Below are 20,828 nucleotides of genomic sequence, written 5' to 3'. Positions count from 1 at the left end.
AGAAATAAAAATATCTGGTACCGTGGATATTAGTTTCATTAAATATAGGTTTTGTTATAAAGAGTACATAGTTTTTTTAAGTAGTTAGTAAAACCGAAATCTCTTTGGAGTCAAAAGTTCTAGGTTCAAAACAAGTCTTGAGCATTTAAAATCATCAAACCCTAGTAGTCTGCGTGAATGTCCACACGGGCATAGATGCACGCACGCATATCCTTAGATGGTATAATATTTTGTATTTTTGTTCTGCCTCATATTGTTATTGAAGTATTCTAATGAGATGTATGTGAAAAGAATTTGAAAATGTAGAGCAAAGGAATTTAAAATCAGATAAGACCAGATTCAAATCTGCGCTCTAGGATTTTGATGGAATCTTGTCTCACATTTAGATCTTTCATCCATTTTGAGTTTATCTTTGTGTATGGTGAAAGAGAGTGGTCTAGTTTCATTCTTCTGCATGTGGATGTCCAATTTTCCCAGCACCATTTATTGAAGAGACTGTCTTTCTTCCAATGGATAGTCTTTCCTCCTTTATCGAATATTAGTTGCCCATAAAGTTCAGGGTCCACTTCTGGATTCTCTATTCTGTTCCACTGATCTATGTGTCTGTTTTTGTGCCAGTACCACACTGTCTTGATGACCACAGCTTTGTAGTACAACCTGAAATCTGGCATTGTGATGCCCCCAGATATGGTTTTCTTTTTTAGAGAAGAACACAGGCAACACCCTTTTTGAACTCGGCCATAGTAACTTCTTGCAAGATACATCCACGAAGGCAAAAGAAACAAAAGCAAAAATGAACTATTGGGACTTCATCAAGATAAGAAGCTTTTGCACAGCAAAGGATACAGTCAACAAAACTCAAAGACAACCTACAGAATGGGAGAAGATATTTGCAAATGACATATCAGATAAAGGGCTAGTTTCCAAGATCTATAAAGAACTTATTAAACTCAACACCAAAGAAACAAACAATCCAATCATGAAATGGGCAAAAGACATGAACAGAAATCTCACAGAAGAAGACATAGACATGGCCAACATGCACATGAGAAAATGCTCTGCATCACTTGCCATCAGGGAAATACAAATCAAAACCACAATGAGATACCACCTCACACCAGTGAGAATGGGAAAAATTAACAAGGCAGGAAACAACAAATGTTGGAGAGGATGTGGAGAAAAGGGAACCCTCTTACACTGTTGGTGGGAATGTGAACTGGTGCAGCCACTGTGGAAAACTGTGTGGAGGTTCCTCAAACAGTTAAAAATATACCTGCCCTACGACCCAGCAATTGCACTGTTGGGGATTTACCCCAAAGATACAAATGCAATGAAACGCTGGGACACCTGCACCCCGATGTTTCTAGCAGCAATGGCCACGATAGCCAAACTGTGGAAGGAGCCTCGGTGTCCAACGAAAGATGAATGGATAAAGAAGATGTGGTTTATGTATACAATGGAATATTACTCAGCTATTAGAAATGACAAATACCCACCATTTGCTTCAACGTGGATGGAACTGGAGGGTATTATGCTGAGTGAAGTAAGTCAGTCGGAGAAGGACAAACATTATATGTTCTCATTCATTTGGGGAATATAAATAATAGTGAAAGGGAAAATAAGGGAAGGGAGAAGAAATGTGTGGGAAATATCAGAAAGGGAGACAGAACATAAAGACTGCTAACTCTGGGAAACGAACTAGGGGTGGTAGAAGGGGAGGAGGGCGGGGGGTGGGAGTGAATGGGTGACGGGCACTGGGTGTTATTCTGTATGTTAGTAAATTGAACACCAATAAAAAAAAAAAAAAAAAAAAAAAACAAATCTGCGCTCTACCTCTTACTTGATGTCTGACCTTTGACTTGTTATTTAAATTATCCAAGCTTTAGTTTTCTGTTATGTTAGGAGGGTCTAAAAATGCCTACTTTTCAGAGTTCTCAAAGAATTTAAATGGTTACGATTTAAATGGTTAAGAACTCAATGATTTAGTTCTAACATAACATAGACCTAAAAAGCACTCAACAAACAACAGGCAGCAAGAAGCTGTAGGTATGTCAAAGTATCGGATTTTTTGTTGTTTAGTAAAAACTGTCGTATACAAGATAGGCATACACATATTTCTATATCTTCCTAAGGATACATCCATATGCAAATATCTTTTCATAGTTTTAAATGTTTTTTTACTCTAAGGAATAATGTAACACATTTATCTCAATCACATTATGAAAAGAGGAAAGGTTCTTGACATCTGTTGGAAATATTAGTGCAGAGATGTCTGAGCTGGTCAGCCCTATAATATTTCTTTTGTTCTGCATGTGATATCATGCATGTGGCGGTTTGTCTGTGTGCTATAAGAAGCTTTCTTTCTGATTGGGATTTGCAAATGTTTCCAGGGAGCTGATCACACTTGTTAAAACAAAGCGGGAAATTCCTCTTAGATGAAAGAGTGTATTACCTTTAGGACGGGTGGGATTATGTACTAAACCCTTAGAAGTGAGCTGCTAGAAAGGGCTATGACTTGGAGAGGATAACTGCATGATGACATCTGTTGCCCAGTGACACCTTTGTGCTCAAATGAATTTGGGCCCAACAATCTTGTGATATTTTTCCTATCTGGGAAAAATGCCATCCCTTTTCATGCTTCAATGCAGCGAAGTTTGAGATAAAAGAAAATGAATCTCCCCCTTTATTCAACAGCATTTATTGAACTGTACTATATTCTGGTCATTATTGGCTCTAGAAATAAACCGAAAATTGAATGAGACACTGCCTCCTTTTACATTCTAGTAGAATAAAACAAATTTCTTAACAATTATAATATAAGATGACAATTGTTATAATGGAGGCAGATAAAGCAGGGAAAGCAATCCACATGTCCTTTGGGAATTCAGAGGAAGTCACAGGAGCTAGGACTTCAAAGATACATAGAGATGTGCTTGGGGGAAAATGACCAAAAGAGAACAATGCAGGAAATTTATATACAAAATCCCAGGGGTTTGGAGTCAACATAGGTCTGGTTCAGAGAAGGGACAGTAATCTGGTGTGGTTATATGAGGTGAGTAGTGGGAGGTGAGATGGGGTCAGAAAACAATGGGCATTGTATGACTGCTAAGGATTGCTAAATTTTATCCTGGAAAGGAATATTATTGCCTTTGGCTAGCTCTGTTAGACCAAATGATTTAGCACTACATTGGATAATAAAAGAAGGATTAACTCAGTGTGAAATGTTGATGTATGTCATGCTAAGTGTCAGATACTGATTTAATTTAAATTTAATTCTTGCAAGCCCCTTTTTTGGGCTTATCTGGCATTATCATTTGCCATCTTGGTTAAGCTCTTATCCCAGAGTCAGATATTCAGAGAGCAGCAAAACAAGTTCCAAGCCCAGGAAGTCTTGCCCCTTGGGCCACCCACTTTAACCTCTGGTGTCCTGTCTCTCCAGACAGGTCTTCTATTCCTTTCATTCTTAGCCAATACAGTAGACTGTATTGTTTAATAGTAAGTCACTAGTATGTGCCAATGGATCAAGATCTTTTGAAGTTCAGAGGCTTAATGGATGTGATAGTTAAATGTCATATGTTAAGATAGGAAGCTGTTTTCTTCTTAGGACTCTTCAAATGTTATACCTGAAATGAGGGAGAATTCAGGACAACCCTCATCCTTCCCCTGGGTATTGAAAACTGAAGAAGGGAAATAGAGAGCCATTTTGCTTTTTGACCAAAGGATGTAAGTGTGTGACTTTAGAGTTATCAGTGGCCATGTCTCTATGATGCAGAGAAGCGTGAGAGCAGGGACCCAACTAGCAGAGAGATAAAGAGTGAGATTTAGGGGGAGAGGAGATTGACTATGTTCCAGACTTAAGACCTTGTGCCTTAGAGAAGTTTTTGCCATTCTAAGTATCTCATGATGTTAAACCATCACCCCTCCCCCCTTTTTTGACTGAGCTACTTAGAGAGTTATTTGCGGCATCCACTCTTGAGTATATGACAGCATATCTTTCTCATTTTTAGAATAGTTTAGTTCTTAAAAATGTAAATTTTCATTGCATAAGCTGATGCAATACTGCTAATTATACCTAACTGGACAATATAAAATGACTGTACCCCAAACCATCTTTCTTTGATCGCACACAAGTAAATTTTTATGTTGTTGCCATTTAACCATCCATTGCCATCCAATATTGGCACTTAACCATGTTTCTTTCTGGATTCATAGCAAGTGACAATGTGAAAGAAAGATAATAGATATGTGACTCAGAAAGAAGATAAGGGAAATAGTCCTTGTAAGATGGTGTATGACCCCTTTTTATTTTTTATTTGATTTTTTTTAAAGATTTTATTTATTTATTCATGAGGAACACAGAGAGGGGAGAGAGAGAGACACAGGCAGAGGGAGAAGCAGGCTCCACGCAGGGAGCCCGACACGGGACTCGATCCCAGGTCTCCAGGATCAGGCCCTGGGCTGAAGGCAGATGCTAAACCGCTGAGCCACCCAGGCTGCCCTATGACCCCTTTTTAAATAATAACTCTCTTTTAAGACCTCTAGCAAATTTCAACTGCTAGGCAAAGTAGGCTTTTGGTGCAAAGAAATTTTAGGAGAATGATATTAAAAAGATGTAATGACTGTAATGCATGAAACATTGATGCATCAGAATGGATACTGGCCTTCAACAACTGTATATAGTCATCCTGGTGTGGTGAGTACTTGCCTCACACAGGATGGTCCTTATTCCAGGTTCTAACTCTGCCTTGAAACATTATCTTTCTCCTTTGCCCATCCCTCTATTCTCCATCATTACTCTAAAAGACCTGCCACACACACACACACACACACTCACTCACACACACACACACACACACACACACACCCCATTCACTTAAGCAGGAATTCCGGATTTTCATTGAAAGCAGAATAGGGCCCCTGAGCTTAACAAACACATATTTTTCCTATTAAGGTGAGGGCGGCTTGTTTTAAAATTTAAACAAGGGATCTGTTTTGTATGACTATCATTTGACGATTTTCTGGCATTTTAATAACCTTTATTTATGGAATTCTTTTCCTATTACAACTTCTTCTGCGTCTTTTGAGAAAACGTTAAATTTCGGCATTCAAAAGAAAACCCATCTGACCCCAGTAACACTTCTTCCCAAGGGAGTTCAAAATGCTTTGGCCTTTGCGCCTTGTGTTTGAAGGCACTGCTTGTGCTGATTTTAGGTTCTGTACTTGGTCTCCTCACTGGCAGGAAGACATATGCATGGATCATGGGAGGCAGGGGTGCCTTGGATGTCTCACCCTTGACCTCAAGACCAAGAAGTCCCTGCAGTGAGGGCCAGGTTAGTGAGAAATGTAGTGACTAATGGATTCTCTGTGTGGTTTTATAGTTGTTGCATAAACATGTAGCTCAGAGGCTCATGCTTTTTGCCCTAAATCTTGTTCCAGTCTTGATTGTTAAGTAATATAGAGAATTCTAACATACATGTTACTATGACAAAAAGGTTGAAACACAGACAGGATTTTAAGGAAAGATCTCAAAGTGGAGGGGCATAACTTTGGGGTAGGGAGAAAAGCATCTCACAGGAATTGGATAATATGGAAAAGTCCAGAAATAGGGAGTTGAAAGGTGCAAGTAAAGGCAAAAGGACAAATTCTGTAGGGCAGTAAATAGGATGATATCATATGAGAAGAACACAGTTTATAGGAAAGCTATCCTGGAATTATTTACTTTCTGAATAGCTGGGAATCTCTCTAGCTATTCAGGTTGCCAAAGAGACCAAGTCACTGGAGTCTTTGATGGAAAGTCAGCAATTCACTTACACTGATTCTCAGATTCACACTAAGAACATTCTCCAACTCCATGGGGGTCCAGCAGAGATCCACCATGTGTTTTTGTGTTATAATCTAGCAATAGGAACTTACTGAAATCTAGAAATCATGCTAGCCACTTTAATAGAAAAGAAATTCAGGTTGTCCTATAAGTTCAGCATCATAGGACAATTACTATTAAAAAGACAGCAAAACAAAGCTTTCATTCATATAAGTTCTGATGTGATTACTCAACACAGGCACGGTAAATCAGGTCAGCAGTAATGAGGTTACATCCCTCACTAATGTGCTGTAACACATGCACAGAGCTTGCAATTTTCTCTACTTAGGTTTGCATTTTCAAATGGCTCCCAAGATTTTAAAAAATATATATTACTTCTTCCTCAGTAAGAGATTTTCAGGTTTGTAGAACAAGCAAAGTATGAACTAGGTATAGAAAAGTATGTTTCTTTTTTTTCCCCTTTGGGCCTGGACTTATTGGGACCCTGTAAAATACGTAGTTGCTGTTACTAAGAAACCAAGGATATAATGTAAGAAAGGAAAGGAGAAAGGCTGAAAAATACAGAATTAAAGCTTGGATGAATCAGGCAGTTTGTACCTCAGATGCTTACATACTGATCGGACACTAGGTTACACTGAATTTTAGAGCAGGGGTCCGCAAACTATGGCCTGTGGGTCAAATCCAGCCTACCATCTGTTTTTGTCAATAAAGTTTTACTAGAGAAAGCCACATTCATTGATTTCTCACTACAATGGCAGAGTTGAGCAATTGCTACAGAGACCATATGGCCTAGAAACCTACAATATCTATTCTCTGTCCATTTCCGGAAACAGTTTGCCAACACTTGCTTTAGACAGAGGCTGCAGTAATACTTTGAGATACTCCTAAAGGTTTACAGGCATAAGGTAGACCACAATGAGCCTGGTCTCCACAGGCTTTTTGGGGAATATTGAGGTTAAGATGAATCTCAAGGGTCGGTTTGAAGGCAAAACAGAAGGAAAGTGTATGTTCCTAAGAGAGCATGTGGAAGGGGCTGCTGCCCTCAGGGTCATTATGATTCACTGACTGCGTGTACACCAGCCTCAGATCTGTTTTCGGACCAGTTGACAGCCCTTCCCCTTCACTCCTGTCATGTGAAACCTTAGCCACCTGGTCCCAGGAGCGGTGAGGGCCCCCCAAAGTGAGGGGCTCAAGCTGATTAGCCCAATTTGTTATACCCCGGGATCTGGTTGTGAGAAGTCACACAAAATTGGGACATTGTGAAACATAGGCACTTATCGAACAGGGTGCTATGTGATAAAATACCCATCACGTGATGCACACAAAAGACATAAAATGTGTAACTTGAGAGAGAAAGAGCCACCAGCTGGCATCATGAGCCAAGAATTCCCAGGAATGGCAGGATTTGAGGTAGGCTCTTGAGGAATGGGTAACATGCTGCTAAATGGAGAAGAGCGAGAAATGCTCCCCTGTGGAATCAGTGGAGATTTTCTCTACGCTGCTTAGAGCAGAGCAAAGCGACAGCTGGCTGACTTCCTACAGAGAGTGGCCTTTGTGCACAGGAACGGAAGACTCCATCCAGGCTTTACACGCAAGGATTAAACTACCTCAGACCTTGAAGAGACGGCATCCCTGAGCACAATTCTCGCCATTGTTCATTCAGGAATTTTTATTTGTCTTATCAAATTTCTCCCCAATGCTATCACAGTGGAAAGCCACAGGAAATATTTTGCAATTTACACGTTGAGAAAGAAAGAAATGTGTATCCATAAATCAGGTGAAATGGAATTCACATGGAATGAATTTAGGAGAAATAGCAGTAAACGTACTTTCAAAGCAGGGGAAGTTGGGGTATTAGAACAATTTACCAGAATGACAATTAATGCCCCATTAGTTACTGAATTCAAGCCTCTTGCCTCAGTGTGTAGTGCAGATATGCAGTCAATATGCACGAATGAGACTTTACTTTGTTAACATATTTTTTTAAATTCTTTTTTGGTTAGTAAATAGTCATTGCCTTGAGTTCCAAAAACTAAAGTGACCCAAAATTCTGATGGTCCTGGTTTATACTTCTTATCCTAGTGTCATTAATAGAATGCCCTTTATCACTCTCAAAACTGTTTTAGTTTGGGTGATAAATTATGTGGTCACTCAACTAAGGGTCCTCCACTGTATCCTCCCCTTGGATCTCCCTACAAATAGCAGGCAGAGGGTTAATGACAATGCAGGCAGGGCCTACAGAAAGGAGGATGGCCCAGGATCAAGGCTGGTAACTCTGCCCAATTAGTTAGTAAACGTTTTGGCTATTATCCCTACAGACTTGGCCTTTTTCAAATTTTCAAATTCTGTAGATGGTGAGAGAGATTCTCCTTTAGCCTCTGGCTATAAACTACACCCCACAGAGGGGAGGATTCAAGTCCTCTCATGGCTTTTGTGGCTCTGTATGATGTGGCCCTACCCATATACCTGTACCTTTCTCCAGACTCACCCATATTCTCTGTCTTCTTGCCATGTGGGCATCCTCACAGTTTAATGAGAGTAGCTCTTCACTCTTTCTATCCCCATAATGGTCCTTCTTTTCCTCATCTAGCTAAGACAGCCTATAGTCTCAGATTCATGATGACTTTCTCAGGCAACCTTTCCTTGACCCATTGTGGTAGCAAAACTCTAGGATGGTTCCTAAGAAATATGCCCCCAGTATGTAGATACTTTGTCCCAGTTATTCAGTGAAACCCTAATCTAGGTACTGCTGTGAAGGGAGTTTGCAAATTTGATTAAGATCTCGATAAGTTGACTTTAAGATGAGGATCCTACTTTGGTGTGCTTAACCCAAGCAGGTAAACCCTAAAAAAGGAACTGGTTCTCCTAGAAGAAGAAGCAATGAATCATGAGAGATTCAACACAAAGCATATTTTCTGTTGCTTGCTTTTTAAATAAAGATTTCATTTATTTATTCATGAGCGACACAGAGAGAGGCAGAGACATAGGCAGAGGGAGAATCAGGCTCCCTGTGGGGTTGGGGGCTGATGCGGGACCTGATCCCAGGACCCTGGGATCATGACCTGAGCCAAAGGCAGCTGCTCAACCACTGAGCTATCCAGGTGCTGATGTTGCTTGCTTTAAAGAGGGAGATGACTCTGTGACCAGAGATGTAGGTAGTCTTCAGGAGTCAAGCATAGTCCTCAGCTGTCAGCCAGCAAAGAAACATGAACCTCAGTCCATCAGCCACAAGGAACTGATTTCTTCCAACCATCTGAATGGAGCTTGTTAGTGAATTACTCCTCAGAGGTTCCAGGCTAAAACTCAATGTGTCCAACACCTTGATTTCAGTTTCTGGGATGCCGGTAGAGAATCCAGCCATACTGCACCTGCGTCCTGACTTATAGAAGTTTGAGATACTAAGTGGATATTGCTTTAAACTGCTAAGTTTGTGGTAGTTTGTTACATAGCAAGTGAAAACTATATCCACAGTCTCACATTTTTTTCTTATCGTTTTATGAGATCATATTCTTTCCTTTCCTTGGTCTTATTTAGTTTCTAATTTTGTATTAAGTTGTGTGGTGGGTTGAGTATAGTCTCCCCAAAATTTATCTTCCAGGAACCTCAGAATGTGATCTTATTTGGTGATAAGACCTTTACAGATGTAATTAGTTAAGGATCTTGAGATAAAATTATCCTAGATTTGGGGTGGGGTCTAAATACATCTGCACGGGATCCCTGGGTGGCTCAGCGGTTTGGCGCCTGCCTTTGGCCCAGGGCGCGATCCTGGAGACCCGGGATCGAATCCCACATCGGGCTCCCGGTGCATGGAGCCTGCTTCTCCCTCTGCCTGTGTCTCTGCCTCTCTCTCTCTCTGTAACTATCATAAATAAATAAAAATTAAAAAAAATAGAAAAAAAAATACATCTGCACTCCTCATAAAAAAAAAGAGGGCACAGGGACACACACTGAGGAGAGGATGGTGGGGGTAGAGACTGAATGAAGTGTTTACCACTCAAGAAATGCCAGAAGCTGGGAAAGACAAGGAAAGATTCTGTCCTAGAACCCTCTTTAGAGGGTGCTTGGCCCTGCCAACATCTTGACTTGAGAACTGTGAAAGAATAGATTTCTGAGGTTTTAAGCCACAGAAATTTGTAGTACTTATTTATGGTAGAGTTGGCAAAGTAATATAGGGTATATGATTTAAAAATTTTCTGGATCTAGATTTGCATAGGCGATCCTACCCAGGGCAATTCAAACCAAAGTGTGTCCAAGGATTTTTGTGTTGTTTGTTTTCTGGGAAATATTAGAGAAAAAATATTCATTCACTTCTGGAGGCTGCTAAGATAATTCTTGAAGTGTAATTTCCATACAAAGGGAAGAGCCTAGCTGAGAGTGGATCAATGCAAAGGAAATTAGAACTGAGGAGGAAGGGGTACAAACCTAGCCCTAATGATGTGATTTGTGTCCCAAATTTGACCCCAATTCCAGACTTTCAGTTGAATGAGGCTTCTTCCTTCTTCCTTGTTTCCCACCTGTTTTCCTCCCTTCTTTCTTCTTTTTCTTTCCTCTTTTTGCTTCTTTTTCCTTTTTTCAGCCTTGGGAAAGTATGCATTGTAGTTTCTGTTGCTTGCAACCAAAAGGATTCTGAGTAAGTTGGAGGAAAGGAGAGACAATTCCACTCATATATGGTGAGGACAGCTGAGCCCCCCCAACTGGTCTCTGTGGATGCTTGCTCTGCCTTGGTGCATACGGAGAGCATGGTCTTTGCCTTCTTTCCAGAGGGCACATCATGTGTCTGTTGTTATATTTTTATCTCTATCTCTGATTGATTGGGTCCAATCCCTGGTATCCTCTGATATGGCCCCGTGAACTATCTTCCTACTCTTTCTGTTCCTGCTTTGACAGTTGCTTTCACTCTCTCAAAAGTTGTGAATGTTTCTCACTGTTGTTCTGAAAAGTGGGAATGGTGCAGAGAGGTGATATCTGTCAGCAGAGCAGCATTGTGAGATCAGCTTGCCAAGTTGGCAAGACCCTTCACATTGTTTCCCTCAGGGTGTGGAACTTTGTGAAGGTCTATTTGACTTTTGCTGTGAAGAAGTCAGTGCAGGAAGGCACGTGTGCCTGCCCTGTGTGCAGACAGTGCCTTCCTGAAGCTGTCTGGGTCACAAGGAGGGCCTGCATGAGGACCTAGTGTCATCCATCACTTTGGCTACAGCTCCCAGGCTCTGCTTTGAGAAATGTGATTTTCCAAGTTAAGACTGTGTTCTGAGCTATGGCCAAACTAGGAAAGACAGAGTTAGGAGAGGACTTTTCAGGGCTTCCCTGTTTATCCTGGAGCAGCTGTTGGCATGGATGTAATTTCTTGCCGCCTACCTCTGACACGGCGGCCTAGTGACTGTTAGAATGATTGGTGACTAAGTGTAGAGCAGCCATTTGATGATAAAGTAGAACGTCGTCTTTATGGACCTCAATATATTGTTTCAGTAGACAGGTGGCCTTCCAAATCCGTTCCTATGGAGGTGGGATGCCATTCTTTGTGCAGCCACGAAAGTGGGTGTCTATCACTGCTGTTCATGGCTTTTATTATGATCATGCCTTTTGTCTGAATTGATAGAACCATTTTGTTTGTAAGCCCAAATGACAGCAGTTGCCTTTTTATTTAAAAGAAAGCTTCACATTTCTATTGGTAAGCTGTTAAATCTCTTATGAAGAAATACTGCAATTATAAACAGAAGGCTCCTCAAAATTCATTTATTTACAATTTATAAATTTATTCTTATAGGATGTACCCTGGTAGATCTCCTGGAAGAGCATGCAGGGTGCTACAAGGACACGTTAGAAGTCTCAGAGAGTGTTCTGGAGGAAGCTTCTGGAGGAGAATGATTTAGGGAAAGGCAATAAAAGTTACCCAGGTGAAAAAATACAGCAAGGGCATTACAAACAAAGAGGATGACAAAATAAACATAGTCTTTCCAAACATTCCCATAATATTCATAAGACTCACTCATAAGAATGGAAGATGCAACAGAAAACTCCCTGATGAGTTTTTTTCATATAAGAATATTAGAAATTGGTATTAAGTTTTCCATGAAAGCTTGCTATCACTTGGACACTAAAGATTTTATGTATTTGAGAAAGAGAGAGAGAGAGAGAGAGAGCAAGTGGAGGAGCAGGGCTTGATCCCAGGACCTTGGAATCATGACTTGAGCTGAAGGCAGATGCTTAACTGACTGAGCCACTCAGGCACCCCTCACTTGGGCACTTTAAAGCAAATAAAGCAGAAAACACTGTCCTATGTAGAACATGCCAATTACCCTTCATGTTAAGAGAGAATAAGGCACGTCCATCTCCAGGGAGGAGCCCACAGATCTGTGCTCTCAGGTAAGAAAGCTCACAGTCTTTCAAACCTGCACGATCTGGAGATATCAGACCCAAAATTCACCTTCTATTAGCTCTGTGATCTTTGCAAATTGTTTAATTTATTTAAAGGCAGTTCTTCATCTGTAAAATGGAGCTAATTATTGGTAGCACCTGAGTTCTTGCCAGGGTCAAAGGAGAAATTACATTTAAGTGCTTGTCACTGCTTCCATAGAAAGAATAAAAATAAACCACTTCATCCTTAAATATAATTGAAGAAAATAACCTGAAGGAAAGTATGGAAAATGGTATAACACAGATAAAAGCAAAAATTATGACTTAAACAGAAAGTTAACTTGATAAACTCAAGACATTTTTATACTGGGAAAAAAACAAGATGAATAGTCAAATTTAACAAAAACTAGAAAAACGCAAAACACAATCTTATGCATTTTATGCTTTAAAAGACTCATGCGCTTAGATCCAGGATTTTCAATTTTAGAAAATTCTCACGAGGAAATAATCACAGAAGTGCATAAAGACTCACAAATACATGTATTATTTACTTTAGGCAAATAATGGAAACAACATCCATTAGTACAAAACTGATCAGTTAAATTATGTAACTCATTAGGTAAGTAATGGCAGAGCCAAGCAATCAAATATTCATGGGCATTGGAAAATATTGCAGAATATTTTGCAGAATTCTATGCAGAATATTCATGGGTATAGGAAAAGACTCATAACAAAGTGTAAAATTAAGCTAACCAGCTATCTACTTAGATACTGATTTGATTTTAAAAATCGATGTGAATTTAGAGGCATAGGGGATGGGTGTCGGGAGATAGCTAATGATAAAGCCTAGGATATTCAGATACAGTGGAGGAAGAGGATTATATAGTAAGTCTGATTTTCTTCTGTATATTAAAAAGAAAATCCTAATTTTGTACAATAAGCCTATATTGCTCTAGTATCAAGAAAAAAATACCGGAAGTTGCCATTTGTTCAAGCCATACTTTAACATGCAAATAACTGAAACATCTGTTTTTCTCTCCCCCTTTCTCTCCCTTCCTTTCTTAAAAAAATATTTATTTATTCATTCATTCATTCATTCATTCATTCATTCATTCATGAGAGACACACACAGAGAGAGAGGCTGAGAAATTGGCAGAGGGAGAAGGAGGCTCCTTTCAGGGAGCCCGATGCAGGACTCAATCCCAGGACCCCAGGATCATGACTTGAGCCAAAGGCAAACACTCAACCACTGAGCCACTCAGGTGTCCCCTTTTCTCTTTTTCTTCCTTTTCTCCCCCTCCCTCCCTCCTGTCAGATGCTTTGCTGGTTGGGGTAAAGTCCAAGCAAGGATTCTTGCACAAACAGGCATTCACATGAAGAAACATTTGTGTACAAAAATGATTGGTTTTCAAAACTCCTCCAGGAGCTATGGGTTGGGAGGTAGGGTTTGGAAATACCCACCATTTCTATGCAAACTTCTCACATTTGCTTATTTCCTTTTATATTTGGCTCAAGTGAGACACCCCTTCCCAATGAGGGAGGCTTGCAACTATTCTCTCTTCCAGACTCACCTTAATCGTATCTTTTTCTTCCTGGCTGGGCAGTGTCAAATCATATTCATGTGAATGTAAATACAACTTGCATGTGTAACTGGCTAATTTTTTTTTAAAGGCAGCTGCATATTTTAGGTCTCTTTTCATTTAGGAAATTTGGATGGAAAATTAAGTCCATTCAGCAGTTTCCTGAAGCAGTCAGGAGAAAAGATCCAGTTTCTACAAAGTCGCATAAACGTCCGACAGTGGATTCATTTCTCTATATGGACTCTTATTTCTTACATTGGTTTGCATTTCACACTTTTAAGGTTTTGATTTCCTATCAATTTTATTGCCTGTGCCTTACAGCAAGTGAGTCCAGTAGAGCAATAAACACGGGGCGAGGGTTGAGTTCCTTGGGTCGGTGCAAGGAAAACACTTGATCTTCCTGTACAGCAGCATTCTCTTCTGTAAAAGGAGAAGTTTATTTGCGTAAATTCTCTCTTGGTTGTTCTGGAAGGATTAAATAGCCAATGTCTGGAAGCAACATGAGCAATTCTGAAAATAAGGCCCTGGGAATCTGTGATTTTCTTTCTCAGAAGGATTTATTGCTTCAGCATTGCAGCTTGCGTGCGTCGTGTGTACAGAACTGACAGTGACGTTCCTGGTTCAGAAAGGAATATATTTCTTTAACAAACACATGTGTAGTGCTTAGGATGTGCCAAGTGCCATTCTAAGGTCCTTGCAAATTTTAACTCATTTAATCCTTGCAAGAACCCTATGAAATATATACTATTATGTTTTTTTTTCATGTTTTAAGATAAGGAAACTGAACCCCCAGAACCATTAAATAATTTGTCCCAAATGTTTCATTTACTGAGTGGTAAAGCCAGGTTGTAAACTCAGGCTACCTGTCTCTGGATTCCATGCTTTAAACCATGATTCCATGTTGCTTCAAATGAAGTTTTGAGACTGGACTGAAAGCCACCACCATTTATATTTTGAGGTTTGTTTGTTTTAAATGTAATATGACTAATCCTGCCTACTTCCTGATTTTTAGCTTATATTCATCCCACATGAGAAAGTGATTCCCGGTCTTAACTTTCAAGGGTGATTCTTCTGGGTAAATGCCTTCCACAAACTCACAAAATCCTTTCGATCACGTGTACGTGAACGTATTTGAACCCATAGGTTGAGAACTGCCAAAGTGGGGAGAGGGAAGGTCCTCTTCTGGATCCACAGAAGAGGAAGCTCAGCACGACTCTGTCCATCAGGGAGCTCAGAGCATGTTGCAGCAAGTTGTTTTGAGGATTTTAAATCCACAAGCCCAGCAGATTCCCCAGTGTGCTGATGGACAAAATCCTCAGGATTAGCCCCGCCTCAATGTAACACCATCAGCTTGGCCCTCAGTGGAATTAGCTTGGCTGTAGATGACATTCGGCGTTTGATCAAAATTAATGTAATGCAGCTGCAATTCCAAGTAACATTTGCTATTTTTTTCAAACCTGTTTGCTGTTTTACCTAACGTGTAACGTGGGCCCTTGTGATTATTATTATTATTACTATTTCTATTATTATTTGCTTCTAACAAGTAATACAAGTGGAAGTACCTGCTTTTTTCAATTTAATAAAAGAAAAATCCTGAAATGTACATTGCCATCAAGCCATCTCATTTCTTTCTGAATACACATACAAAATTAAATGCCACCAACCTCAAAATTGACTCTGGGGATCAGAATAAAGCAATCTCCTTGAAATAACTGCTATCTGTAAGAGCTATAATAAAACTTGTGAACATCATCTTCGTCCTCCCTAAGTGACTTGGTATGATATTCTTAGTCTTGGTGGCACATTACAATCGGAATTGTTCTATAATAAACTCTTTCCTAACAACCTCACACCACTCACTCAATAATTAATTTCATAATCCACTTAAGGGACAGACGAATATTATTACCTTTATAGTCCAAAGAAAAAATCGCCAATTACTATATTTGAAAAGTGGTTGTGTTAAGGCAATAATAATTAATGATGCTCACAGAGACAATGTTAAAAATCAAACATAGAACAGACAATAGAACAAAAGAGCTGCTTAAAAACTTCTACAGACAATGGGCAATGCTTCTTATTTTTATTTTAAAATACTCAGTTGACAACGCCTCTAACCAAGTTCTTTTATTTTATTTTATTTTTTTGGTAGAACAGTTGGTTTGTGCAGGCTGTTTACTAGGCCAAACCAAGAGATTTCAAGTAAATTGACAAGAGTAATATATACTTCTGCTGTAGTAACACTGTTGTTTAAGTACAGTCTATACAGATTAGATCTAAAGGCTTCTAAGCAACACTCTTGCCTTCTATACCTGCTCTCTGGAGGTAGTGTCTCCACATCTCAGCAGCCATGGGAGGCTGTAAAGTCTAGCTCGGGGGTAGTGATGTGCTTCTGTTCTCTGGGTATCAGCCCTGTTTCCTTTTTGCCTCCTATTTGCTCAATATTTATTTTTTATTGGTGTTCAATTTGCCAACATACAGAATAACACCCAGTGCTCATCCCGTCAAGTGCCCCCCTCAGTGCCTGTCACCCATTCACCCCCACCCCCTGCCCTCCTCCCCTTCCATCACCTCTAGTTCCTTTCCCAGATTTAGGAGTCTCTCATGTTCTGTCTCCCTTTCTGATATTTCCCACACATTTCTTCGAGCATTGACTGCTCAATACCCCTGTAAACAATTTCTTGTATTAATGCCCTTCTGTCTCAAGTGCCTAAAATAATTCAATTTTCCTGAATGGATCTAAAGCTTAATTTCAGCACACTTGGGAAATAGATGCTATTTCTTTGATTTCAATGGTATCACTTAGAAACTATTCTTCAACTGGCAAAATCTTTTAGAAGGAGCTTTTAGAGATACACTGAAAGCAATGTTAAAGTTTTTATCAAGCGATGATTAATTAACTGCATTTATTCATTAATCATTTATTGACGTGCCCAGTATTTTATTTACTGTATACATCTAATATTTATTTCTAGATTTTACAGAAATTTCTTTTGTCGTTTCTTACTTAAGCTTAGCAAGATTACAAAACAAGAATTTGATCAGAAGCAGAAATAAATGCGCTTTTATTAAAACCCCTGGTTAAAAAAAAAAAAAAAAAAAAAAAAAAAACGAAACCCCTGGTTAACAAGAAACAGTGCAAGGCTGATCAATCTAAGCAAGACAATTACAAATTTGTAACTGTCTAAAGAGCTGGAAACATGGCTAGAAAATTGCCAAGCATCCATAAACCTCTAAAGTATGTTTTAAAACACCTTCAAAGAAAATAAACTTTAATTCTAAGATGAACTTGGCAACTTTCTAATAGTAATATGGTATGTCTAGAGGCAAAAAGAACTACTTTCAACTTCTGTAAGGTTCACATAAATCCCAACAGAAAGTGGAACTGGTTAATGGTTGGCTTGGAGAATAAGAGTAGCAGACTCAGGTGCCCAGTCTAAGTGTTCTGACACTTAACTCTTTCTAAATAGTCTAAAATATCTCTCCTTTGCTTCTTTCAAAACAAAGCCCTCAGAACCAACTACACTTATTTGGCACGTGCCATTGCCCTGGTGGGATGTTTTTATTTGCGAGGAAATAACAGAGACAACTTTCTTTCACTCTAGTAAAGCATCAGTGGCTTCCTAGGCCCAAAACAGTAGAGAGAAAAAGGGAGATAAAGAAGTTAGGGCTTCTACAGGGTCTAATAGATTAGCACCTGCAGTTTGAATGTCACTGAAACACACAGTCAGAAAGTTGGGCAGCACGCAGATCTGGGGCCACATGCTCCAACCACTAAACAGTTGGCCAAGTAGAGGTTGGGCAGCAGCCATGGCCAGGCATGTGGCAGGGCAATTCCTGTCCCAGTAGGAGGAGAACTAGAGGCCCTCCCATGACCCTTTTTGGATATTATGAAGGTAACAATTCTGTGTCTTTAGGGTTGACATATTTGGAGTGATGCTTTTCTCTCTCCTCGCCTATATTTCAGAGCAACCAAGACCTTAACGGAATTCAGGATGAGAGGACTAAGAGAAATTTCAAATACATTCTAAGTACTCGTGATATCACCAGTGTTTGGAAAAGCAGATATCTGTGCGTATTCACTTATTTTGTGAAAGGTCTTATATAATACGGAGAAGAAGTTTTACTTGGTAGACAGGAAAGTTTCTATTATGAAGTACTTATGATAAAGCTACTTTATGAGAATGAGATTATTTTTTCCATATAATATTGTATCATTATTTCTATAGCTTTTCAAAATACTCAAGCCTCCCTGTTGTAAACAGAAGTGAAATTGAATGAAACCAAATTTGCTTTTCTTCTCCACTGAAAATTTTTCTTTTTTTAAAAGATTTTATTTGTTCATGAAAGACACACAGAGAGAGGTGGAGGCATAGGCAGAGGGAGAAGCAGGGTCCCTGTGGGCAGCCTGATGCAGGGCTGGATCCCAGGATCCCGGGATCACGACCTGAGTCAAAGGCAGACACTCAACCACTGAGCCACCCAGGTGTCCCCTCCACTGAAAATCTTTCTGCTTCGCCCCTAGTTAATCTGCAGATGACACAAAATGATGCAGAGTCTATCAGGGTCCCATGGTACCCTCAACGGAATTAAGATGGAAGCCAAAAAAAAAAAAAAAAAAAAAAAAAGTCAGAACTAAAATCACCAGCAGGATAACTGCATTAAACCAAGTGTCTCTATGTCCTCATACATTATGTTTTCATCAGAAATCTTAATAGAAATAGTGATTAAAGGAGATGATTGTCTCAAGAACACCTGGTCTTGGAGTCTGTCAGGTATCTGACATTTACAACATTGCTCACAGCACACGTCCATCTTTCTACTAGTTTGCATTTATGGAACACACTTGGCTTCATAAAGATCTTTTACACACATTACTTTATTTTCCATTTGTGGGACACCTTAGCATTCATGAAGCACTTTCACCTACATAGTGGCATTTGAGCATCTCAGAAATCTTGGTGCATTAAGAGGGACCCGCTGAAGACCAGATATTATAAATCATCCCCAGGTCACACAGGTAAGAGGTAACTCAATCCCCTAATAAGGACACACCTGAAGCCAGGGCTTCTGATGCCTTTGCTCACAGGAAACCACAAATCAGCACACACACACACACAATCTTGCAGGTTGGGAGTAGTGAACAGAATCCGGAGAGAATGGGAGTCACAACATAAAATTCCCCCATGTGAGGTACAGCCCTTGCTAAGGGTAGAGGTGTTGTCCTTTTTCACATTAAATCATTCCAGCTATATGAAATGCATCAAGATGACACCAGCAGAGCACCGACTTGATTTAGAACTGAGCCACACACCTGTTCTTCTAAATATAAACAAATTTGCAACCTGAGCCATTGGCAGTCCCTGGAGGGTAAGCAAGTGAAAGCTGGGGCTGGGATTTGCCTGCAGCCTGGCTCTGGGCTTGCAAATGCACAAGGGCCAAGGAAGCATAATGCCAGGCAGGATATTTGGGATTGTGATTGGGTGGTCACAGTGACCTTTTATCTCACTGGAGGGATAATAATTAGCTTCATTATCCTTATTGTTATTTTTAAATGTGCTTAATTTGTTCTTGTGGCTCAGCCTGTACCAGGCTTGTTGAACATTCCAGGTCCCCTTGGTATATATATATATATATATATATATATATATATATATATATAACCATTGCCTGAGTTGCCGTGTTTGGAGAAAGGTTATTCTAAGGGAAGTGGTTTGCTGGGCTCCGGAACAATGTATTAAATCATGAAGTATTTTTATTGTCTATGTGAAGGCAATACTCTTTTGGATTCTAGAGTTCCTGGCTATTCAAAGTATGTGACTACTCCTTAATACTGTCATGGGTTTTTCCATTCTTGCTCAAAGGGAAAGAGATCATGCTGGGGTCCTCGGAAACATTCCATATTATTCTTAACTGATGGGATGCTTCCAGAGGTGATGTGGATATAAGTAGCCCAGTGACAGGCATGTTACTGTGCATGTGGTGGCATATATGGAACTGGGAGACTTGATTGATCTCACTGGCCAAAGCCCTTGAGATGGTCCAACTTATGATCATCAGTAAATTCTGAAAGTATTACTTCTAGATGCCCAGAATCTGCAGAGAAATCTCTTGATTCTCTTTCAAAATTAATAGTTAAAAATCTTTTGTGTGTGTGTGTGCAATTGCAGAAGCTTTGCATATTGAAGTTTTGAGTATACAGAAAATCTCCAAGGAAAACCAAAACTATTGCCATCTTTTGTTTGCTTATGTGGTCCTCCCACCTCCAACCCAGTAATTTGATTAATTCTACTCAAATGTCTTCTAGGGATGCCTGGGTGGCTCAGCGGTTGAGCGCCTGCCTTTGGCCCAAGGACGTGATCATGGAGACACGGGATCGAGTCCCACAACGGGCTCTCTGCATGGAGTCTGCTTCTCCCCCTGCCTGTCTCCATCTCTCTCTCTCTCTCTCTCTCTCTCTCTCTCTGTCTCTCATAAACAAATAAATAAAATTCAAAAAAAAATTAAAGAAAGCCTTCTAGAGTGAATAAATATTTGAATTCAAGGGATGAGTCTTAATTATGTATGATGAGATATTACACATTGGGGCATAGATAGAGGTATAGAGATTGCTATATTAATGTAGCTTGATCCAGCTGTGCTGACCAGAGAGGTATAGTTCATTTCTTTGCTGCAAAGAGTAGTTGGCAGACAGTCTCAATTGCGGAAGCTTGGAATCCACCTTAGGTTCAGGCTCTGACCGCCCTCTCTTAGTGTTCTCAGCCAATGACTGAGCACAGCAGGAGGATTAGAATTGGGCCATTCTTGCTTCTTCCCATCCTCCACCAAGAGGGTGAATCAAAGTAGTATCATAGCCCAGGGGAATGGGAGCTTAATGCCTAAAATTAATTAATGACCTAAAAGATGCAGGGGCAGTGCTCCCCATCATCTCATTTAATTCACCAGTCCGGCCCCTGCAAAAACTATATTAATCCAAAAAAAATGACTACAGACTGCCACAAGCAATCAAGTGGTTCTGATCACAGCTGCTGTACTAAATGTGGTGTCATTGCTAGAGCAGATTTATAAGGCCT

Source organism: Canis aureus, chromosome 24 (genome assembly GCF_053574225.1).
Source record: "Canis aureus isolate CA01 chromosome 24, VMU_Caureus_v.1.0, whole genome shotgun sequence".
NCBI classification, from domain to species: domain Eukaryota; kingdom Metazoa; phylum Chordata; class Mammalia; order Carnivora; family Canidae; genus Canis; species Canis aureus.
Note: the sequence above shows the minus strand (reverse complement) of the source record.